Raw genomic sequence first — 25445 nt, 5'->3', positions numbered from 1 at the left:
TCGCTACAGCCTGCCTTCTTTGAGGCTGTTCGCTCCACGTAGGAAACCCTGCATATAGGAGATCATTCGTTGAAGAGCCCAAAGAGTACACAGTGGGAGAAAAGCTGCTTGTGTTCCTCCTGAAACTAAAGCAGAGTCCTTCGGTTAAAACGGCGTGTTTGGGGACAGGATATGCTTACAGTCCTCGCTAGATCCTGCCATGGTTGAGGCAGTTCGCTCCACGTGGGAATCCCTGCATAAAGAAATTCATTCGTGGAAGAGCCCAAAGAGGACACAGTGGGAGTAATGCTGCTTGTGTTCCAACTGCAACTAAAGCGGATTTCTTCGGATAAAACTGCGTGTTTTGGGAGTGTAAATGCTTACAGTCATTACTAGAGCCTGCCTTGGTTGAGGCAGTTCGCTGCACGGGGGACACCCTGCATATAGAAGATTCATTCGGGGAACGGCCCTTTGTGTACAGTGATGGACAAATGCAGCTTGTGTTCCACCTGCAACTAAAGCAGGGTTCTTCGGGTAAAAGTGCCGTGTTTTCATAGAGAAAATCTTTAGAGACCACAGTAGAGCCTGCCATGGTTGAGGCAGTTCGCTCCACGCGGGAAATTATTCTTATAGAACAAGATCATTAGGGGAAGTGCCCATAGTGTACACTATGGAAGAAAAGCTGCTTGTGTTCCACCTGCAACTAAAGCAGAGTTCTTCCGTTAAAACTGCGTGTTTTGAGAGAGGAAATGCTTACAGTCCTCGCTACAGCCTGCCTTGTTTGAGGCAGTTCGCTCTACGTGGGAAACCCTGCATAGAGTAGTTCATTCGGGGAAGAGCCCAAGAGTACACAGTGGGAGAAAAGCTGCTTGTGTTCCACCTGCAACTAAAGCAGAGTTCTTCCGTTAAAACTGTGTGTTTTGGGAGAGGATATGCTTACAGTCCTCGCTACAGCCTGCCATGGTTGAGGCAGTTCGCTCCACGTGGTAATCCCTGCATAAAGAATTTCATTCCTGGAAGAGCCCAAAGAGTACACAGTGGGAGTAATGCTGTTTGTGTTCCACCTGCAACTAAAGCATTGTTCTTTGGGTAAAACTGCCGTGTTTTGGGAGAGGAAATGCTTAGAGGCCTCACTAGAGCATGCCATGTTTTAGGCATTTCACTCCACGTGGCACACCTTGAGTATAGAATTTCTTTCAGGCAAAGACCCATTGGGTACACGGTTTGAATAAAGCTGCTTGTGTTCCACCTGCAACTAAAGCAGAGTTCTTCGGGTCAAAGTGCCGTGTTCTCAGAGAGGAAATCCTTAGAAACCATCGTAGAGCGTGCCATCGGTGAGGCAGTTCCCTCCACGTGGGAACCATTCTTATAGAACATGTTCATTATGGGAAGTGCACATAGTCTGCACTGTGAGAGAAAAGTTGCTGGTGTTCCACCTGCAACTAATGCAGAGTTCTTCCTTTAAAACTGCGTGTTTAGGGAGAGGAAATGCTTACAGTCATCGCTACAGCCTGCCTTGTTTGAGGCAGTTCGCTCCACGTTGGAAACCCTGCATATAGGAGATCATTCTTTGAAGAGCCGAAAGAGTACACAGTGGAAGAATAGCTGCTTGTGTTCCTCCTGAAACTAAAGCAGAGTCCTTCAGTTAAAACGGCGTGTTTGGGGAGAGGATATGCTTACAGTCCTCGTGACAGCCTGCCTTGTTTGAGGCAGGTCGCTCTACGTAGGAAACCCTGCATAGAGTAGTTCATTCGTGGAAGAGCCCAAGAATACACAGTTGGAGAAAAGCTGCTTGAGTTCCACCTGCAACTAAAGCTGAGTTCTTCCGTTAAAACTGCATGTTTTGGGAGAGGATATGCTTACAGTCCTCACTAGAGCCTGCATGGTTGAGGCAGTTCGCACCACGTCGGAATCCCTGCATAAAGAAATTCATTCGTGGAAGAGCCCAAAGTGTACACAGTGGGAGAAATGCTCTTTGGGATCCACCTGCAAATAAAGCAGAGTTCTCTGGGTAAAACTGCCTTGTTTTGGGAGAGGAAATGCTTAGATGCCTCACTAGAGCGTGCCATGGTTTAGGCATTTCACTCCACGTGGCACACCTTGAGTATAGAATTTCTTTCGGGCAAAGACCCATTGGGTACACTGTGGGATAAAAGCTGCTTGTGTTCCACCTGCAACTAAAGCAGAGTTCTTCCGTTAAAACTGCGTATTTTGGGAGAGGATATGCTTACACTCCTCGCTACAGGCGGCCGTGGATGAGGCAGTGCGCTCCACGTGGGAAACCCTGCATATATATGTTCATTCGTGGAAGAGACCAAAGAGGACATAGTGGGAGAAATGCTGCTTGTGTTCCTCCTGCAACTAAAGCAGAGATCTTCGGATAAATCTGCGTGCTTTGGGAGAGGAAATCCTAACAGTCCTTACTAGAGCCTGCCTTGGTTGAGGCAGTTCGCTGCATGCGGGACACCCTGCATGTAGAAGACTCATTCCGGGAAGGGTCTTTTGTGTACAGTTTGGGACAAATGTAGCTTGTGTTCCACCTGCAACTGAAGCAGAGTTCTTCGGGTAAAAGTTCCGTGTTTTCAGAGAGGAAATCCTTAGAGACCACAGTGGAGCCTGCCATGGTTCAGGCACTTCGCTCCATGCGGGAATCCATTCTTATAGAACAAGTTCATTAGGGGACGTGCCCAATGTGTACACTGTGGGAGAAAAGCAGCTTGTGTTCCACCTGCAATAAAGCAGAGTTCTTCCCTTAAAACTGCGTGTTTTGGGAGAGGAAATGCTTACAGTCCTCGCTACAGCCTGCCTTGTTTGAGGCAGTTCGCTCTACGTGGGAAACCCAGCATAGAGTAGTTCATTCGTGGAAGAGCCCAAGAGTACACAGTGGGAGAAAAGCTGCTTGTGTTCCACCTGCAACTACAGCAGAGTTCTTCCGTTAAAACTGCATGTTTTGGGAGAGGATATGCTTACAGTCCTTACTAGAGCCTGCCTTGGTTGAGGCAGTTCGCTGCACGGGGGACACCCTGCATATAGAAGATTCATTCGGGGAAGGGCCCTTTGTGTACAGTGATGGACAAATGCAGCTTGGGTTCCACGTGCAACTAAAGCAGGGTTCTTCGGGTAAAAGTGCCGTGTTTTCATAGACGAAATCTTTAGAGACCACAGAAGGGCCTGCCATGGTTGAGGCAGTTCGCTCCACGAGGGAAATCATTCTTATAGAGCAAGATCATAAGGGGAAGTGCCCATTGTGTACACTGTTGAAGAAGAGCTGCTTGTGTACCTCCTGCAACTAAAGCAGAGTTCTTCCGTTAAAACTGCATGTTTTGGGAGAGGAAATGCTTACAGTCCTCGCTACAACCTGCCTTGTTTGAGGCAATTCGCTCTACGTGGGAAACCCTGCATAGAGTAGTTCATTCGTGGAAGAGCCCAAGAGTACACAGTGGGAGAAAAGCTGCTTGTGTTCCACCTGCAACTAAAGCAGAGTTCTTCCGTTAAAACTGCATGTTTTGGGAGATGATATGCTTACAGTCCTCGCTACAGCCTGCCATGGTTGAGGCAGTTTGCTCCACGTGGGAATCCCTGCATAAAGAAATTCATTCGTGGAAGAGCCCAAAGAGTACACAGTGGGAGTAATGCTCTTTGGAATCCACCTGCAAATAAAGCTGAGTTCTTTGGGTAAAACTGCCTTGTTTTGGGATAGGAAATGCTTAGATGCCTCACTAGAGCGTGCCTTGGTTTAGGCATTTCACTCCACGTGGGACACCTTGAGTATAGAATTTCTTTCGGGCAAAGACCCATTCGGTACACTGTGGGATAAAAGCTGCTTGTGTTCCACCTGCAACTAAAGCAGAGTTCTTCCGTTAAAACTGCGTATTATGGGAAAGGATATGCTTACAGTCCTCGCTACAGGCGGCCGTAAATGAGGCAGTTCGCTCCACGTGGGAAACCCTGCATATATAAGTTCATTCGTGGAAGAGACCAAAGAGGACATAGTGGGAGAAATGCTGCTTGTGTTCCTCCTGCAACTAAAGCAGAGATCTTCGGCTAAATCTGCGTGCTTTGGGAGAGGATATGCTTACAATCCTTACTAGTGCCTGCCTTGGTTGAGGCAGTTCGCTGCATGTGGGGCACCCTGCATATAGAAGTTTCATTCGGGGAAGGGCCCTTTGTGTACAGTGTGGGACAAATGCAGCTTGTGTTCCACTTGCAACTAAAGCAGAGTTCTTCGGGTAAAAGTGCCGTGTTTTCAGAGAAGAAATCCTTAGAGACCACAGTGGAGCCTGCCATGGTTCAGGCACTTTGCTCCATGCGGGAATCCATTCTTATAGAACAAGTTCATTAGGGGACGTGCCCATTGTGTACACTGTGGGAAAAAAGCTGCTTGTGTTCCACCTGCAACTAAAGCAGAGTTCTTCCGTTTAAACTGCGTATTTTGGGAGAGAAAATGCTTACAGTCCTCGCTCCATCCTGCCTCGGTTGAGGCAGTTAGCTAAATGTGAGAAACCCTGCATATATAAGTTCATTTGTGAAAGAGCCCAAAGAGTACACAGTGGGAGAAAACGCTGCTTGTGTTCCACCTGCAACCAAGCAGAGTTATTCCATTAAAACTGCGTGTTTTGGGAGAGGATATGCTTACAGTCCTCGCTACAGCCTGCCATGGTTGAGGCAGTTCGCTCCTCGTGGTAATCCCTGCATAAAGAAATTCATTCGTGGAAGAGCCCATAGAGTAGACAGTGGGAGTAATGCTGTTTGTGTTCCACCTGCAACTAAAGCAGAGTTCTTTGGGTAAAACTGCCGTGTTTTGGGAGAGGAAATGCTTAGAGGCCTCACTAGAGCGTGCCATGGTTTAGGCATTTCACTCCAAGTGGGACACCTTGAGTATAGAATTTCTTTCAGGCAAAGACCAATTGGGTACACGGTTTGATAAAAGCTGCTTGTGTTCCACCTGCAACTAAGGCAGAGATCTTCGGGTCAAAGTGCCGTGTTTTCCGAGAGGAAATCCTTAGAAACCATCGTAGAGCATGCCACGGGTGAGGCAGTTCGCTCCACGCGGGAACCATTCTTATAGAACATGTTCATTATGGGAAGTGCCCATGGTGTGCACTGTGGGAGAAAAGTTGCTGGTGTTCCAACTGCAACTAATGCAGAGTTCTTCCTTTAAAACTGCGTGTTTAGGGAGAGGAAATGCTTACAGTCATCGCTACAGCCTGCCTTCTTTGAGGCATTTCGCTCTACGTAGGAAACCCTGCATATAGGAGATCATTCGTTGAAGAGCCCAAAGAGTACACAGTGGGAGAAAAGCTGCTTGTGTTCCTCCTGAAACTAAAGCAGAGTCCTTCCGTTAAAACGGCGTGTTTGGGGACAGGATATGCTTACAGTCCTCGCTAGAGCCTGCCATGGTTGAGGCAGTTCGCTCCACGTGGGAATCCCTGCATAAAGAAATTCATTCGTGGAAGAGCCCAAAGAGGACACAGTGGGAGTAATGCTGCTTGTGTTCCAACTGCAACTAAAGCGGATTTCTTCGGATAAAACTGCGTGTTTTGGGAGTGTAAATGCTTACAGTCATTACTAGAGCCTGCCTTGGTTGAGGCAGTTCGCTGCACGGGGGACACCCTGCATATAGAAGATTCATTCGGGGAAGGGCCCTTTGTGTACAGTGATGGACAAATGCAGCTTGTGTTCCACCTGCAACTAAAGCAGGGTTCTTCGGGTAAAAGTGCCGTGTTTTCATTGAGAAAATCTTTAGAGACCACAGTAGAGCCTGCCATGGTTGAGGCAGTTCGCTCCACGCGGGAAATCATTCTTATAGAACAAGATCATTAGGGGAAGTGCCCATAGTGTATACTGTGGAAGAAAAGCTGCTTGTGTTCCACCTGCAACTAAAGCAGAGTTCTTCCGTTAAAACTGCGTGTTTTGAGAGAGGAAATGCTTACAGTCCTCGCTACAGCCTGCCTTGTTTGAGGCAGTTCGCTCTACGTGGGAAACCCTGCATAGAGTAGTTCATTCGTGGAAGAGCCCAAGAGTACACAGTGGGAGAAAAGCTGCTTGTGTTCCACCTGCAACTAAAGCAGAGTTCTTCCGTTAAAACTGCGTATTTTTGGAGAGGATATGCTTACAGTCCTCGCTACAGGCGGCCGTGGATGAGGCAGTTCGCTCCACGTGGGAAACCCTGCATATATAAGTTCATTCGTGGAAGAGACCAAAGAGGACACAGTGGGAGAAATGCTGCTTGTGTTACTCCTGCAACTAAAGCAGAGTTCTTCGGCTAAATCTGCGTGCTTTGGGAGAGGAAATGCTTACTGTCCTTACTAGAGCCTGCCTTGGTTGAGGCAGTTCACTGCATGCGGACACCCTGCATATAGAAGATTCAATCGGGGAAGTGTCTTTTGTGTAGAGTTTGGGACAAATGCAGCTTGTGTTCCACCTGCAACTATAGCAGAGTTCTTTGGGTAAAACTGCAGTGTTTTGGGAGAGGAAATGCTTAGAGGCCTCACTAGAGAGTTCCATGGTTTAGGCATTTCACTCCACGTGGCACACCTTGAGTATAGAATTTCTATCAGGCAAAGACCCATTGGGTACACGGTTTGATAAAAGCTGCTTGTGTGCCACCTGCAACTAAAGCAGAGTTTTTCGGGTAAAAGTGCCGTGTTTTCAGAGAGGAAATCCTTTGAGACCACAGTGGAGCCTGCCATGGTTCAGGCACTTCGCCACATGCGGGAATCCATTCTTATAGAACAAGTTCATTAGAAGACGTGCCCATTGTGTACACTGTTGGAGAAAAGCTGCTTGTGTTCCACCTGCAACTAAAGCAGAGTTCTTCCATTAAAACTGCGTGTTTTGGGAGAGGAAATGCTTACAGTCCACGCTACAGCCTGCCTTGTTTGAGGCAGTTCGCTCTACGTGGGAAACCCTGCATAGAGTAGTTCATTAGTGGAAGAGCCCAAGAGTACACAGTGGGAGAAAAGCTGCTTGTGTTCGACCTGCAACTAAAGCAGAGTTCTTCCGTTAAAACTGCATGTTTTGGGAGAGGATATGCTTACAGTCCTCGCTACAGCCTGCCATGGTTGAGGCAGTTCGCTCCACGTGGTAATCCCTGCATAAAGAAATTCATTCCCGGAAGAGCCCAAAGAGTACACAGTGGGAGTAATGGTGTTTGTGTTCCACCTGCAACTAAAGCAGAGTTCTTTGGGTAAAACTGCCGTGTTTTGGGAGAGGAAATGTTTAGATGCCTCACTAGAGCGTGCCATGGTCTAGGCATTTCACTCCACGTGGCACACCTTGAGTACAGAATTTCTTTCAGGCAAAGACCCATTGGGTACACGGTTTGATAAAAGCTGCTTGTGTTCCACCTGCAACTAAAGCAGAGTTCTTCGGGTAAAAGTGCCGTGTTTTCAGAGAGCAAATCCTTAGAAACCATCGTAGAGCGTTCCATGGGTGAGGCAGTTCGCTCCACGCGGGAAACCATTCTTATAGAACATGTTCATTATGGGAAGTGCCCATGGTGTACACGGTGGGAGAAAAGTTGCTGGTGTTCCACCTGCAACTAAAGCAGAGTTCTTCCGTTAAAACTGCGTGTTTATGGAGAGGAAATGCTTACAGTCGTCGCTACAGCCTGCCTTGTTTGAGGCAGTTCACTCCACGTAGGAAACCCTGCATATAGGAGATCATTCTTTGAAGAGCCCAAAGAGTACACAGTGGGAGAAAATCTGCTTGTGTTCCTCCTGAAACAAAAGCGAGTCCTTCCGTTAAAACGGCGTGTTCGTGGAGAGGCTATGCTCACAGTCCTCGCTAGAGCCTGCCATGGTTGGGGCAGTTGGCTCCACGTGGGAATCCCTACATAAAGAAATTCATTCGAGGAAAAGCACAAAGAGGACACAGTGGGAGTAATGCTGCTTGTTTTCCAACTGCAAATAAAGCGGAATTCTTCAGATAAAACTGCGTGTTTTGGGAGTGGAAATGCTTACAGTCATTACTAGAGCCTGCCGTGGTTGAGGCAGTTCGCTGCACGGGGGACACCCTGCATATAGAAGATTAATTCGGGGAAGGGCCGTTTGTGTACAGTGATGGACAAATGCAGCTTGTGTTCCACCTGCAACTAAAGCAGGGTTCTTCGGTTAAAAGTGCCGTGTTTTCAGAGAGGAAATCTTTAGAGACCACAGGAGAGCCTGCATGGTTGAGGCAGTTCGCTCCACGCGGGAAATAATTATTATAGAACAAGATCATTAGGGGAAGTGCCCATTGTGCACACTGTGGAAGAAAAGCTGCTTGTGTTCCACCTGCAACTAAAGCAGAGTTCTTCCGTTAAAACTGCGTGTTTTGGGAGAGGAAATGCTTACAGTCCTCGCTACAGCCTGCCTTGTTTGAGGCAGTTCGCTCTACGTGGGAAACCCTGCATAGAGTAGATCATTCGTGGGAGAGCCCAATAATACACAGTGGGAGAAAAGCTGCTTGTGTTCCACCTGCAACTAAAGAAGAGTTCTTCCGTTAAAACTGCATGTTTTGGGAGAGGATATGCTTACAGGCCTCGCTACAGCCTGCCATGGTTGAGGCAGTTCGCTCCACGTGGGAATCCCTGCATAAAAAAATTCATTCGTGGAAGAGCCCAAAGAGTACACAGTGGGAGTAATGCTCTTTGGGATCCATCTGCAAATAAAGCAGAGTTCTTTGGGTAAAACTGCCTTGTTTTCGGAGAGGAAATGCTTAGATTCCTCACTAGAGCGTGCCTTGGTTTAGGCATTTCACTCCACGTGGGACCCCTTGAGTATAGATTTTCTATCGGGCAAAGACCCATTGGGTACACTGTGGGATAAAAGCTGCTTGTGTTCCACCTGCAACTAAAGCAGAGTTCTTCCGTTAGAACTGCGTATTTTGGGAGAGGATATGCTTACAGTCCTCGCTACAGGCGGCCGTGGATGAGGCAGTTCGCTGCACGTGGGAAACGCTGCATATATAAGTTATTTCGAGGAAGAGACCAAAGAGGACACAGTGGGAGAAAGGTTGCTTGTGTTCCTCCTGCAACTAAAGCAGAGATCTTCGCCTAATCTGCGTGCTTTGGGAGAGGAAATGCTTACAGTCCTTACTAGAGCCTGCCTTGGTTGAGGCAGTTCGCTGCATGCGGGACACCCTGCATATAGAAGATTCATTCGGGGAAGGGTCTTTTGTGTACAGTTTGGGACATATGCAGCTTGTGTTCCACCTGCAACTAAAGCAGAGTTCTCCGGGTAAAAGTGCCGTGTTTTCAGAGAGGAAATCCTTAGAGACCACAGAGGAGCCTGCCATGGTTCAGGCACTTTGCTCCATGCGGGAATCCATTCTTATAGAACAAGTTCATTAGTGGACGTGCCCATTGTGTACACTGTGGAAGAACAGCTGCTTGTGTTCCACCTGCAACTAAAGCAGAGTTTTTCCATTAAAACTGTGTGTTTTGGGAGAGGAAATGCTTACAGTCCTCGCTACATCCTGCCTTGTTTGAGGCAGTTCGCTCACGTTGGAAACCCTGCATAGAGTAGTTCATTCGTGGAAGAGCCCAAGAGTACACACTGGGAGAAAAGCTGCTTGTGTTCCACCTGCAACTAAAGCAGAGTTCTTCCGTTAAAACTGCATGTTTTGGGAGAGGATATGCTTACAGTCCTCGCTTCAGCCTGCCATGTTTGAGGCAGTTCGCTCCACGTGGTAATCCCTGCATAAAGAAATTCATTCCTGGAAGAGCCCAAAGAGTACACAGTGGGAGTAATGGTGTTTGTGTTCCACCTGCAACTAAAGCAGAGTTCTTTGGGTAAAACTGCCGTGTTTTCGGAGAGGAAATGCTTAGAGGCCTCACTAGAGCGTGCCATGATTTAGGCATTTCACTCCACGTGGCACACCTTGAGTATAGAATTTCTTTCAGGCAAAGACCCTTTGGGTACACGGTTTGATAAAAGCTGCTTGTGTTCCACCTGCAACTAAAGCATAGTTCTTCGGGTAAAAGTGCCGTGTTTTCAGAGAGGAAATCCTTAGAAACCATCGTAGAGCGTTCCATGGGTGAGGCATTTCGCTCCACGCGTCAACCATTCTTATAGAACATGTTCATTATGGGAAGTGCCCATGGTGTACACGGTGGGAGAAAAGATGCTGGTGTTCCACCTGCAACTAAAGCAGAGTTCTTCCGTTAAAACAGCGTGTTTAGGGAGAGGAAATGCTTACAGACGTCGCTACAGCCTGCCTTGTTTGAGGCAGTTCACTCCACGTAGGAATCCCTGCATATAGGAGATCATTCGTTGAAAAGCCCAAAGAGTACACAGTGGGAGAAAAGCTGCTTGTGTTCCTCCTGAAACTAAAGCAGAGTCCTTCCGTAAAAGCGGCCTGTTTGTGGAAAGGCTATGCTTACAGTCCTCGCTAGAGCCTGCCATGGTTGAGGCAGTTCGCTCCACGTGGGAATCCCTGCATAAAGAAATTCATTCGTGGAAAAGCACAAAGAGGACACAGTGGGAGTAATGCTGCTTGTGTTCCAACTGCAACAAAAGCGGAATTCTTCGGATAAACTGCGTGTTTTGGGAGTGAAAATGATTACAGTCCTTACTAGAGCCTGCCTTTGTTGAGGCAGTTCGCTGCACATGGGACAGCCTGCATATAGAATATTCATTCGGGGAAGGGCCCTTTGTGTACAGTGATGTACAAATGCAGCTTGTGATCCAACTGCAACTAAAGCAGGGTTCTTCCGTTAAAACTGCGTGTTTTGAGAGAGGAAAAGCTTACAGTCCTCGCTACAGCCTGCCTTGTTTGAGGCAGTTCGCTCTACGTGGGAAACCCTGCATAGAGTAGTTCATTCGTGGAAGAACCCAAGAGTACACAGTGGGAGAAAAGCTGCTTGTGTTCCACCTGCAACTAAAAAAGAGTTCTTCCGTTAAAACTGCATGTTTTGGGAGAGGATATGCTTAGAGTCCTTACTAGAGCCTGCCTTGGTTGAGGCAGTTCGCTGCACGGGGGACACCTTGCATATAGAAAATTCATTCGGGGAAGGGCCCTTTGTGTACAGTGATGGACAAATGCAGCTTGTGTTCCACCTGCAACTAAAGCAGGGTTCTTCGGGTAAAAGTGCCGTGTTTTCATACAGGAAATCTTTAGAGAACGAAGTAGAGCCTGCCATGGTTGAGGCAGTTCGTTCCACGCGGGAAATCATTCTTATAGAACAAGATCATTAGGGGAAGTGCCCATTGTGTACACTGTGGAAGAAAAGCTGCTTGTGTTCCACCTGCAACTAAAGCAGAATTCTTCCGTTAAAACTGCATATTTTGGGAGAGGATATGCTTACAGTCCTCGCTACAGCCTGCCATGGTTGAGGCAGTTCGCTCCACGTGGGAATCCCTGCATAAAGTAATTCATTCGTGGAAGAGCCCAAAGAGTACACAGTGGGAGTAATGCACTTTGGGATCCACCTGCAAATAAAGCAGAGTTCTTTGTGTAAAACTGCCTTGTTTTGGGAGAGGAAATGCTTAGATGCCTCACTAGAGCGTGCCTTGGTTTAGGCATTTCACTCCACGTGGGACACCTTGAGTATAGATTTTCTATCGGGCAAAGACCCATTGGGTACACTGTGGGATAAAAGCTGCTTGTGTTCCACCTGCAACTAAAGCAGAGTTCTTCCGTTAGAACTGCGTATTTTGGGAGAGGATATGCTTACAGTCCTCGCTACAGGCGGCCGTGGATGAGGCAGTTCGCTCCACGTGGGAAACCCTGCATATATAAGTTCATTCTTGGAAGAGACCAAAGAGAACACAGTGGGAGAATTGCTGCTTGTGTTCCAACTGCAACTAAAGAAGAGTTCTTCGAATAAATCTGCATGCTTTGGGAGAGGAAATGCTTAGAGTCCTTACTAGAGCCTGCCTTGGTTGAGGCAGTTCGCTGCATGCGGGACAGCCTGCATATAGATGATTCATTCGGGGAAGGGTCTTTTGTGTACAGTTTGGGACAAATGCAGCTTGTGTTCCACCTACAACTATAGCAGAGTTCTTCGGGTAAAAGTGCCGTGTTTTCAGAGAGGAAATCCTTAGAGACCACAGTAGAGCCTGCCATGGTTCAGGCACTTCGCTCCATGCGGGAATCCATTCTTATAGATCAAGTTCAATAGGGGACGTGCCCATCGTGTACACTGTGGGAGAAAAGTTGCTTGTGTTCCACCTGCAACTGAAGCAGAGTTCTTCCGTTAAAACTTCGTATTTTGGGAGAGGAAATGCTTACAGTCCTCGCTACAGCCTTCCTTGGTTGAGGCAGTTAGCTAAATGTGAGAAACACTGCATATATAAGTTCATTCGTGAAAGAGCCCAAAGAGTACACAGTGGGAGAAAAGCTGCTTGTGTTCCACCTGCAACTAAAGCAGAGTTCTTCCCTTAAAACTGCATGTTTCAGAGAGGATATGCTTACAGTCCTCGCTACAGCCTGCCATGGTTGAGGCAGTTCGCTCCACGTGGGAATCCCTGCATAAAGTAATTCATTCGTGGAAGAGCCAAAGAGTACACATTGGGAGTAATGCTATTTGGCATCCACCTGCAAATAAAGCAGAGTTCTTTGGGTAAAACTGGCTTGTTTTGGGAGAGGAAATGCTTAGAGGCCTCACTAGAGCGTGCCATGGTTTAGGCATTTCACTCCAAGTGGGACACCTTGAGTATAGAATTTCTTTCAGGCAAAGACCCATTGGGTACACTGTTTGATAAAAGCTGCTTGTGTTCCACCTGCAACTAAAGCAGAGTTCTTCGGGTAAAAGTGCCGTGTTTTCAGAGAGGAAATCCTTAGAAACCAACGTAGAGCGTGCCATGGGCGAGGCAGTTCGCTCCACGCGGGAAACCATTCTTATAGAACATGTTCATTATGGGAACTGCCCATTGTGTACACTGTGGGAGAAAAGTTGCTGGTGTTCCACCTGCAACTAAAGCAGAGTTCTTCCGTTAAAACGGCGTGTTTAGGGAGAGGAAATGCTTACAGTCGTCGCTACAGCCTGCCTTGTTTGAGGAAGTTCGCTCCACCTAGGAAACCCTGCATATAGGAGATCATTCGTTGAAGTGCCCAAAGAGTACACAGTAGGAGAAAAGCAGCTTGTGTTCCTCCTGAAACCCAAACAGAGTCCTTCCGTTAAAATGGCGTGTTTTGTTAGAGGATATGCTTACAGTCCTCGCTAGAGCCTGCCATGGTTGAGGCAGTTCGCTCCACGTGGGAATCCCTGCATAAAGAAATTCATTCTTGGAAGAGCCCAAAGAGTACACAGTGGGAGTAATGCTGCTTGTGTTCCACCTGCAACTTAAGCAGAATTCTTCGGATAAAACTGCGTATTTTGGGAGAGGAAATGCTTACAGTCCTCGCTACATCCTGCCTCGGTTGAGGCAGTTAGCTAAATGTGAGAAACCCTGCATATATAAGTTCATTCGTGAAAGAGCCCAAAGAGTACACAGTGGGAGAAAAGCTGCTTGTGTTCCACCTGCAACTAAAGCAGAGTTCTTCCGTTAAAACGGCGTGTTTTGGGAGAGGATATGCTTACAGTCCTCGCTACGGCCTGCCATGGTTGAGGCAGTTCGCTCCACGTGGTAATCCCTTCATAAAGAAATTCATTCCTGGAAGAGCCCAAAGAGTACACAGTGGGAGAAAAGCTGCTTCGGTTCCACCTGCAACTAAAGCAGAATTCCTCGGATCAAACTGCGTGTTTTGGGAGTGGAAATGCTTACAGTCGTTACTAGAGCCTGCCTTGGTTGAGGCAGTTCGCTGCACGTGGAACACACTGCATATAAAAGATTCATTTGGGAAGGGCCTTTTGTGTACAGTGATGGACAAATGCAGCTTGTGTTCCACCTGCAACTAAAGCAGGGTTCTTCGGGTAAAAGTGCCGTGTTTTCATAGAGGAAATCTTTAGCGAACACAGTAGAGCCTGCCATGGTTGAGGCACTTCGCTCCACGCGGGAAATCATTCTTATAGAACAAGATAATTAGGGAAAGTGCCCATTGTGTACACTGTGGAAGAAAAGCTGCTTGTGTTCCACCTGCAACTAAAGCAGAGTTCTTCCCTTAAAACTGCATGTTTCGGAGAGGATATGCTTACAGTCCTCGCTACAGCCTGCCATGGTTGAGGCAGTTCGCTCCACGTGGGAATCCCTGCATAAAGTAATTCATTCGTGGAAGAGCCAAAGAGTACACATTGGGAGTAATGCTATTTGGCATCCACCTGCAAATAAAGCAGAGTTCTTTGGGTAAAACTGGCTTGTTTTGGGAGAGGAAATGCTTAGAGGCCTCACTAGAGCGTGCCATGGTTTAGGCATTTCACTCCAAGTGGGACACCTTGAGTATAGAATTTCTTTCAGACAAAGAACCATTGGGTACACTGTTTGATAAAAGCTGCTTGTGTTCCACCTGCAACTAAAGCAGAGTTCTTCGGGTAAAAGTGCCGTATTTACAGAGAGGAAATCCTTAGAAACCAACGTAGAGCGTGCCATGGGCGAGACAGTTCGCTCCACGCGGGTAACCATTCTTATAGAACATGTTCATTATGGGAAGTGCCCATGGTGTACACTGTGGGAGAAAAGTTGCTGGTGTTCCCCCTGCAACCAAAGCAGAGTTCTTCCGTTAAAACTCCGTGTTTATGGATAGGAAATGCTTACAGTCCTCGCTACACCCTGCCTTGTTTGAGGAAGTTCGTTCTACCTAGGAAACCCTGCATATAGGAGATCATTCGTTGAAGAACCCAAAGAGTACACAGTGGGAGAAAAGGTGCTGGTGTTCCTCCTGAAACTAAAGCAGAGTCCTTCCGTTAAAATGGCGTGTTTTGGGAGAGGATATGATTACAGTCCTCGCTAGAGCCTGCCATGTTTGAGGAAGTTCGCTCCACGTGGGAATCTCTGCATAAAGAAATTCATTCGTGGAAGAGCCCAAAGAGGACACAGTGGGAGTAATGCTGCTTGTGTTCCACCTGCAACTAAAGCAGAATTCTTCGGATAAAACAGCGTGTTTTGGGAGTGGAAATGCTTACAGTCCTCGCTACAGCCTGCCTCGGTTGAGGAAGGTAGCTAAATGTGAGAAACCCTGCATATATAAGTTCATTCGTGAAAGAGCCCAAAGAGTACACAGTGGGAGAAAAGCTGCTTGTATTCCACCTGCAACTAAAGCAGAATTCTTCGGATAAAACAGCGTGTATTGGGAGTGGAAATGCTTACAGTCCTTACTAGAGCCTGCCTTGGTTGAGGCAGTTCGGTGCACGGGGGACACCCTGCATATAAAAGATTCATTCGGGGAAGGGCCCTTTGTGTACAGTGATGGACAAATGCAGCTTGTGTTCCACTTGCAACTAAAGCAGGGTTCTTCGGGTAAAACTGCCGTGTTTTCATAGAGGGAAACTTTAGAGACCACAGTAGAGAATGCCATGGTTGAGGCAGTTCGCTCCACGCGGGAAATCATTCTTATAGGACAAGATCATTAGGGGAATTGCCCATTGTGTACACTGTGGAAGAAAAGCTGCTGGGTTCCACCTGCAACTAAAGCAGAGTTCTTCCGTTAAAACTGCGTATTTTGGGAGAGAAAATGCTTACAGTCCTCGCTACAGCCTGCCTCGGTTGAGGCAGTTAGCTAAATGTGAGAAACCATGCATATATAAGTTCATTCGTGAAAGAGCCCAAAGAGTACACAGTGGGAGAAAAGCTGCTTGTGTTCCACCTGCAACTAAAGCAGAGTTCTTCCTTTAAAACGGCGTGTTTTGGTGGAGGATATGCTTACAGTCCTCGCTACAGCCTGCCTTGTTTGAGGCAGTTCGCTCTACGTGGCAAACCCTGCATAGAGTAGTTCATTCGTGGAAGAGCCCAAGGGTACACAGTGGGAGAAAAGCTGCTTCTGTCCCACCTGCAACTGAAGCAGAGTTCTTCCGTTAAAACGGCGTGTTTTGGGAGAGGATATGCTTACAGTCCTCGCTACAGCCTGCCATGGTTGAGGCAGTTCGCTCCACGTGGTAATCCCTTCATAAAGATATTCATTCCTGGAAGAGCCCAAAGAGAACACAGTGGGAGAAATGCTGTTTGTGTTCCACCTGCAACTAAAGCAGAGTTCTTCGGGTAAAAGTGCCGTGTTTTCAGAGAGGATATCCTTAAAAACCATCTTAGAGCGTGCCATGGGCGAGGCAGTTCGCTCCACGCGGGAAACCATTCTTATAGAACATGTTCATTATGGGAAGTGCCCATTGTGTACACTGTGGGAGAAAAGTTGCTGGTGTTCCACCTGCAACTAAAGCAGAGTTCTTCCGTTAAAACTGCGTGTTTAGGGAGAGGAAATCCTTACAGTCGACGCTACAGCCTGCCTTGTTTGAGGAAGTTCGCTCCACCTAGGAAACCCTGCATATAGGAGATCATTTGTTGAAGAGCCCAAAGAGTACACAGTGGGAGAAAAGCTGCTTGTGTTCCTCCTGAAACTAAAGCAGAGTCCTTCCGTTAAAATGGCGTGTTTTGAGAGAGGATATGCTTACAGTCCTCGCTAGAGCCTGCCATGGTTGAGGCAGTTCGCTCCACGTGGGAATCCCTGCATAAAGAAATTCATTTGTGGAAGAGCCCAAAGAGGACACAGTGGGAGTAATGCTGCTTGTGTTCCACCTGCAACTTCAGCAGAATTCTTCGGATAAAACTGCGTATTTTGGGAGGGAAATGCTTACAGTCCTCGCTACAGCCTGCCTCGGTTGAGGCAGTTAGCTAAATGTGAGAAACCCTGCATATATAAGTTCATTCGTGAAAGAGCCCAAAGACTACACAGTGGGAGAAAAGCTGCTTGTGTTCCACCTGCAACTAAAGCAGAGTTCTTCCTTTAAAAGGCGTGTTTTGGGAGAGGATATGCTTAGAGTCCTCGCTACAGCCGGCCATGGTTCAGGCAGTTCGCTCCACGTGGTAATCCCTTCATAAAGAAATTCATTCGTAGAAGAGCTCAAAGAGGACACAGTGCGAGTAATGCTGCTTGTGTTCCACCTGCAACTAAAGCAGAATTCTTCGGATCAAACTGCGTGTTTTGGGAGTGGAAATGCTTACAGTCCTTACTAGAGCCTGCCTTGGTTGAGGCAGTTCGCTGCACGTGGAACACCCTGCATATAAAAGATTCATTCGGGGAAGGGCCCTTTGTGTACAGTGATGGACAAATGCAGCTTGTGTTCCACCTGCAACTAAAGCAGGGTTCTTCGGGTAAAAGTGCCGTGTTTTCATACAGGAAATCTTTAGAGACCACAGTAGAGCCTGCCATGGTTGAGGCAGTTCGCTCCACGCGGGAAATCATTCTTTTATAACAAGATCATTAGGGGAAGTGCCCATTGTGTACACTGTGGAAGAAAAGCAGCTTGTGTTCCACCTGCAACTAAAGCAGAGTTCTTCCGTTAAAACTGCGTATTTTGGGAGAGGAAATGCTTACAGTCCTCGCTACAGCCTGCCTTGTTTGAGGCAGTTCGCTCTACGTGGCAAACACTGCATAGAGTAGTTCATTCGTGGAAGAGCCCAAGAGTACACAGTGGGAGAAAAGCTGCTTCTGTTCCACCTGCAACTAAAGCACAGTTCTTCCCTTAAAACTGCATGTTTTGGGAGAAGATATGCTTACAGTCCTCGATACAGCCTGCAATGGTTGAGGCAGTTCGCTCCACGTGGGAATCCCTGCATAAAGTAATTCATTCGTGGAAGAGCCCAAAGACTACACAGTGGGAGTAATGCTCTTTGTGTTCCACCTGCAACTAAAGCAGAGTTCTTTGGGTAAAACTGCCGTGTTTTGCGAGAGGAAATGCTTAGCGGCCTCACTAGAGCGTGCTATGGTTTAGGCATTTCACTCCACGTGGGACACCTTGAGTATAGAATTTCTTTCAGGCAAAGAAAGACCATTTGGGTACACTGTTTGATAAAAGCTGCTTGTGTTCCACCTGCAACTAAAGCAGAGTTCTTCGGGTAAAAGTGCCGTGTTTTCAGAGAGGATATCCTTAGAAACCACCTTAGAGCGTGCCATGGGCGAGGCAGTTCGCTCCACGCGGGAAACCATTCTTATAGAACATGTTCATTATGGGAAGTGCCCATTGTGTACACTGTGGGAGAAAAGTTGCTGGTGTTCCACCTGCAACTAAAGCAGAGTTCTTCCGTTAAAACGGCGTGTTTAGGGAGAGGAAATGCTTACAGTCGTCGCTACAGCATGCCTTGTTTGAGGAAGTTCGCTCCACCTAGGAAACCCTGCATATAGGAGATCATTCGTTGAAGTGCCCAAAGAGTACACAGTAGGAGAAAAGCTGCTTGTGTTCCTCCTGAAACCAAAACAGAGTCCTTCCGTTAAAATGGCGTGTTTTGTTTGAGGATATGCTTACACTCCTCGCTAGAGCCTGCCATGGTTGAGGCAGTTCGCTCCACGTGGGAATCCCTGCATAAAGAAATTCATTCTTGGAAGAGCCCAAAGAGGACACAGAGGGAGTAATGCTGCTTGTGTTCCACCTGCAACTTAAGCAGAATTCTTCGGATTAAACTGCGTATTTTGGGAGAGGAAATGCTTACAGTCCTCGCTACAGCCTGCCTCGGTTGAGGCAGTTAGCTAAATGTGGGAAACCCTGCATATATAAGTTCATTCGTGAAAGAGCCCAAAGAGTACACAGTGGGAGAAAAGCTGCTTGTGTTCCACCTGCAACTAAAGCAGAGTTCTTCCGTTAAAATGGCGTGTTTTGGGAGAGGATATGCTTACAGTCCTCGCTACGGCCTGCCATGGTTGAGGCAGTTCGCTCCACGTGGTAATCCCTTCATAAAGAAATTCATTCCTGGAAGAGCCCAAAGAGTACACAGTGGGAGAAAAGCTGCTTCTGTTCCACCTGCAACTAAAGCAGAGTTCTTCCGTTAAAACGGCGTGTTTTGGGAGAGGATATGCTTAAAGACCTCGCTACAGCCTGCCATGGTTGAGGCAGTTCGCTCCACGTGGGAATCCCTGCATAAATAAATTCATTCGTAGAAGAGCCCAAAGAGGACACAGTGGGAGTAATGCTGCTTGAGTTCCACCTGCAACTAAAGCAGAATTCTTCGGATCAAACTGCGTGTTTTGGGAGTGGAAATGCTTACAGTCCTTACTAGAGCCTGCCTTGGTTGAGGCAGTTCACTGCACGTGGAACACACTGCATATAAAAGATTCATTTGGGAAGGGCCCTTTGTGTACAGTGATGGACAAATGCAGCTTGTGTTCCACCTGCAACTAAAGCAGGGTTCTTCGGGTAAAAGTGCCGTGTTTTCATAGAGGAAATCTTTAGCGAACACAGTAGAGCCTGCCATGGTTGAGGCACTTCGCTCCACGCGGGAAATCATTCTTATAGAACAAGATCATTAGGGAAAGTGCCCATTGTGTACACTGTGGAAGAAAAGCTGCTTGTGTTCCACCTGCAACTAAAGCAGAGTTCTTCCCTTAAAACTGCATGTTTCGGAGAGGATATGCTTACAGTCCTCGCTACAGCCTGCCTCGGTTGAGGCAGTTAGCTAAATGTGAGAAACCATGCATATATAAGTTCATTCGTGAAAGAGCCCAAAGAGTACACAGTGGGAGAAAAGCTGCTTGTGTTCCACCTGCAACTAAAGCAGAGTTCTTCCTTTAAAACGGCGTGTTTTGGTGGAGGATATGCTTACAGTCCTCGCTACAGCCTGCCTTGTTTGAGGCAGTTCGCTCTACGTGGCAAACCCTGCATAGAGTAGTTCATTCGTGGAAGAGCCCAAGGGTACACAGTGGGAGAAAAGCTGCTTCTGTCCCACCTGCAACTGAAGCAGAGTTCTTCCGTTAAAACGGCGTGTTTTGGGAGAGGATATGCTTACAGTCCTCGCTACAGCCTGCCATGGTTAAGGCAGTTCGCTCCACGTGGTAATCCCTTCATAAAGATATTCATTCCTGGAAGAGCCCAAAGAGAACACAGTGGGAGTAATGCTGTTTGTGTTCCACCTGCAACTAAAGCAGAGTTCTTCGTGTAAAAGTGCCGTGTTTTCAGAGAGGATATCCTTAAAAACCATCTTAGAGCGTGCCATGGGCGAGGCAGTTCGCTCCACGCGGGAAACCATTCTTATAGAACATGTTCATTATGGGAAGTGCCCATTGTGTACACTGTGGGAGAAAAGTTGCTGGTGTTCCACCTGCAACTAAAGCAGAGTTCTTCCGTTAAAACTGCGTGTTTAGGGAGAGGAAATCCTTACAGTCGACGCTACAGCCTGCCTTGTTTGAGGAAGTTCGCTCCACCTAGGAAACCCTGCATATAGGAGATCATTTGTTGAAGAGCCCAAAGAGTACACAGTGGGAGAAAAGCTGCTTGTGTTCCTCCTGAAACTAAAGCAGAGTCCTTCCGTTAAAATGGCGTGTTTTGGGAGAGGATATGCTTACAGTCCTCGCTAGAGCCTGCAATGGTTGAGGCAGTTCGCTCCACGTGGGAAACCCTGCATAAAGAAATTCATTTGTGGAAGAGCCCAAAGAGGACACAGTGGGAGTAATGCTGCTTGTGTTCCACCTGCAACTTCAGCAGAATTCTTCGGATAAAACTGCGTATTTTGGGAGGGAAATGCTTACAGTCCTCGCTACAGCCTGCCACGGTTGAGGCAGTTAGCTAAATGTGAGAAACCCTGCATATATAAGATCATTCGTGAAAGAACCCAAAGACTACACAGTTGGAGAAAAGCTGCTTGTGTTCCACCTACAACTAAAGCAGAGTTCTTCCTTTAAAAGGCGTGTTTTGGGAGAGGATATGCTTAGAGTCCTCGCTACAGCCGGCCATGGTTCAGGCAGTTCGCTCCACGTGGTAATCCCTTCATAAAGAAATTCATTCGTAGAAGAGCTCAAAGTGGACACAGTGCGAGTAATGCTGCTTGTGTTCCACCTGCAACTAAAGCAGAATTCTTCGGATCAAACTGCGTGTTTTGGGAGTGGAAATGCTTACAGTCCTTACTAGAGCCTGCCTTGGTTGAGGCAGTTCGCTGCACGTGGAACACCCTGCATATAAAAGATTCATTCGGGGAAGGGCCCTTTGTGTGCAGTGATGGACAAATGCAGCTTGTGTTCCACCTGCAACTAAAGCAGGGTTCTTCGGGTAAAAGTGCCGTGTTTTCATACAGGAAATCTTTAGAGACCACAGTAGAGCCTGCCATGGTTGAGGCAGTTCGCTCCACGCGGGAAATCATTCTTTTATAACAAGATCATTAGGGGAAGGGCCCATTGTGTACACTGTGGAAGAAAAGCAGCTTGTGTTCCACCTGCAACTAAAGCAGAGTTCTTCCGTTAAAACTGCGTATTTTGGGAGAGGAAATGCTTACAGTCCTCGCTCCAGCCTGCCTTGTTTGAGGCAGTTCGCTCTACGTGGCAAACACTGCATAGAGTAGTTCATTCGTGGAAGAGCCCAAGAGTACACAGTGGGAGAAAAGCTGCTTCTGTTCCACCTGCAACTAAAGCGAGTTCTTCCCTTAAAACTGCATGTTTCGGAGAGGATATGCTTACAGTCCTCGCTACAGCCTGCCATGGTTGAGGCAGTTCGCTCCACGTGGGAATCCCTGCATAAAGTAATTCATTCGTGGAAGAGCCAAAGAGTACACATTGGGAGTAATGCTATTTGGCATCCACCTGCAAATAAAGCAGAGTTCTTTGGGTAAAACTGGCTTGTTTTGGGAGAGGAAATGCTTAGAGGCCTCACTAGAGCGTGCCATGGTTTAGGCATTTCACTCCAAGTGGGACACCTTGAGTATAGAATTTCTTTCAGGCAAAGACCCATTGGGTACACTGTTTGATAAAAGCTGCTTGTGTTCCACCTGCAACTAAAGCAGAGTTCTTCGGGTAAAAGTGCCGTGTTTTCAGAGAGGATATCCTTAGAAACCACCTTAGAGCGTGCCATGGGCGAGACAGTTCGCTCCACGCGGGTAACCATTCTTATAGAACATGTTCATTATGGGAAGTGCCCATGGTGTACACTGTGGGAGAAAAGTTGCTGGTGTTCCACCTGCAACCAAAGCAGAGTTCTTCCGTTAAAACTCCGTGTTTATGGATAGGAAATGCTTACAGTCCTCGCTACAGCCTGCCTTGTTTGAGGAAGTTCGTTCTACCTAGGAATCCCTGCATATAGGAGATCATTCGTTGAAGAACCCAAAGAGTACACAGTGGGAGAAAAGGTGCTGGTGTTCCTCCTGAAACTAAAGCAGAGTCCTTCCGTTAAAATGGCGTGTTTTGGGAGAGGATATGATTACAGTCCTCGCTAGAGCCTGCCATGGTTGAGGAAGTTCGCTCCACGTGGGAATCCCTGCATAAAGAAATTCATTCGTGGAAGAGCCCAAAGAGGACACAGTGGGAGTAATGCTGCTTGTGTTCCACCTGCAACTAAAGCAGAATTCTTCGGATAAAACAGCGTGTTTTGGGAGTGGAAATGCTTACAGTCCTCGCTACAGCCTGCCTCGGTTGAGGAAGGTAGCTAAATGTGAGAAACCCTGCATATATAAGTTCATTCGTGAAAGAGCCCAAAGAGTACACAGTGGGAGAAAAGCTGCTTGTGTTCCACCTGCAACTAAAGCAGAATTCTTCGGATAAAACAGCGTGTATTGGGAGTGGAAATGCTTACAGTCCTTACTAGAGCCTGCCTTGGTTGAGGCAGTTCGGTGCACGGGGGACACCCTGCATATAAAAGATTCATTCGGGGAAGGGCCCTTTGTGTACAGTGATGGACAAATGCAGCTTGTGTTCCACTTGCAACTAAAGCAGGGTTCTTCGGGTAAAACTGCCGTGTTTTCATAGGGGAAAACTTTAGAGACCACAGTAGAGAATGCCATGGTTGAGGCAGTTCGCTCCACGCGGGAAATCATTCTTATAGGACAAGATCATTAGGGGAAGTGCCCATTGTGTACACTGTGGAAGAAAAGCTGCTGGGCTCCACCTGCAACTAAAGCAGAGTTCTTCCGTTAAAACTGCGTATTTTGGGAGAGAAAATGCTTACAGTCCTCGCTACAGCCTGCCTCGGTTGAGGCAGTTAGCTAAATGTGAGAAACCATGCATATATAAGTTCATTCGTGAAAGAGCCCAAAGAGTACACAGTGGGAGAAAAGCTGCTTGTGTTCCACCTGCAACTAAAGCAGAGTTCTTCCTTTAAAACGGCGTGTTTTGGTGGAGGATATGCTTACAGTCCTCGCTACAGCCTGCCTTGTTTGAGGCAGTTCGCTCTACGTGGCAAACCCTGCATAGAGTAGTTCATTCGTGGAAGAGCCCAAGGGTACACAGTGGGAGAAAAGCTGCTTCTGTCCCACCTGCAACTGAAGCAGAGTTCTTCCATTAAAACGGCGTGTTTTGGGAGAGGATATGCTTACAGTCCTCGCTACAGCCTGCCATGGTTGAGGCAGTTCGCTCCACGTGGTAATCCCTTCATAAAGATATTCATTCCTGGAAGAGCCCAAAGAGAACACAGTGGGAGTAATGCTGTTTGTGTTCCACCTGCAACTAAAGCAGAGTTCTTCGGGTAAAAGTGCCGTGTTTTCAGAGAGGATATCCTTAAAAACCATCTTAGAGCGTGCCATGGGCGAGGCAGTTCGCTCCACGCGGGAAACCATTCTTATAGAATATGTTCATTATGGGAAGTGCCCATTGTGTACACTGTGGGAGAAAAGTTGCTGGTGTTCCACCTGCAACTAAAGCAGAGTTCTTCAGTTAAAACTGCGTGTTTAGGGAGAGGAAATCCTTACAGTCGACGCTACAGCCTGCCTTGTTTGAGGAAGTTCGCTCCACCTAGGAAACCCTGCATATAGGAGATCATTTGTTGAAGAGCCCAAAGAGTACACAGTGGGAGAAAAGCTGCTTGTGTTCCTCCTGAAACTAAAGCAGAGTCCTTCCGTTAAAATGGCGTGTTTTGGGAGAGGATATGCTTACAGTCCTCGCTAGAGCCTGCCATGGTTGAGGCAGTTCGCTCCACGTGGGAATCCCTGCATAAAGAAATTCATTTGTGGAAGAGCCCAAAGAGGACACAGTGGGAGTAATGCTGCTTGTGTTCCACCTGCAACTTAAGCAGAATTCTTCGGATAAAACTGCGTATTTTGGGAGGGAAATGCTTACAGTCCTCGCTACAGCCTGCCTCGGTTGAGGCAGTTAGCTAAATGTGAGAAACCCTGCATATATAAGTTCATTCGTGAAAGAACCCAAAGACTACACAGTGGGAGAAAAGCTGCTTGTGTTCCACCTGCAACTAAAGCAGAGTTCTTCCTTTAAAAGGCGTGTTTTGGGAGAGGATATGCTTAGAGTCCTCGCTACAGCCGGCCATGGTTCAGGCAGTTCGCTCCACGTGGTAATCCCTTCATAAAGAAATTCATTCGTAGAAGAGCTCAAAGTGGACACAGTGCGAGTAATGCTGCTTGTGTTCCACCTGCAACTAAAGCAGGATTCTTCGGGTCAAACTGCGTGTTTTGGGAGTGGAAATGCTTACAGTCCTTACTAGACCCTGCCTTGGTTGAGGCAGTTCGCTGCACGTGGAACACCCTGCATATAAAAGATTCATTCGGGGAAGGGCCCTTTGTGTACAGTGATGGACAAATGCAGTTTGTGTTCCACCTGCAACTAAAGCAGGGTTCTTCGGGTAAAAGTGCCGTGTTTTCATACAGGAAATCTTTAGAGACCACAGTAGAGCCTGCCATGGTTGAGGCAGTTCGCTCCACGCGGGAAATCATTCTTTTATAACAAGATCATTAGGGGAAGTGCCCATTGTGTACACTGTGGAAGAAAAGCAGCTTGTGTTCCACCTGCAACTAAAGCAGAGTTCTTCCGTTAAAACTGCGTATTTTGGGAGAGGAAATGCTTACAGTCCTCGCTACAGCCTGCCTTGTTTGAGGCAGTTCGCTCTACGTGGCAAACACTGCATAGAGTAGTTCATTCGTGGAAGAGCCCAAGAGTACACAGTGGGAGAAAAGCTGCTTCTGTTCCACCTGCAACTAAAGCAGAGTTCTTCCCTTAAAACTGCATGTTTTGGGAGAAGATATGCTTACAGTCCTCGATACAGCCTGCAATGGTTGAGGCAGTTCGCTCCACGTGGGAATCCCTGCATAAAGTAATTCATTCGTGGAAGAGCCCAAAGACTACACAGTGGGAGTAATGCTCTTTGTGTTCCACCTGCAACTAAAGCAGAGTTCTTTGGGTAAAACTGCCGTGTTTTGCGAGAGGAAATGCTTAGCGGCCTCACTAGAGCGTGCTATGGTTTAGGCATTTAACTCCACGTGGGACACCTTGAGTATAGAATTTCTTTCAGGCAAAGAAAGACCATTTGGGTACACTGTTTGATAAAAGCTGCTTGTGTTCCACCTGCAACTAAAGCAGAGTTCTTCGGGTAAAAGTGCCGTGTTTTCAGAGAGGATATCCTTAGAAACCACCTTAGAGCGTGCCATGGGCGAGGCAGTTCGCTCCACGCGGGAAACCATTCTTATAGAACATGTTCATTATGGGAAGTGCCCATTGTGTACACTGTGGGAGAAAAGTTGCTGGTGTTCCACCTGCAA

This window comes from Mesoplodon bidens (genome assembly GCF_964165515.1).
Source record: "Mesoplodon bidens genome assembly, chromosome: 20".
Lineage (NCBI taxonomy): Eukaryota > Metazoa > Chordata > Mammalia > Artiodactyla > Ziphiidae > Mesoplodon > Mesoplodon bidens.
Note: the sequence above shows the minus strand (reverse complement) of the source record.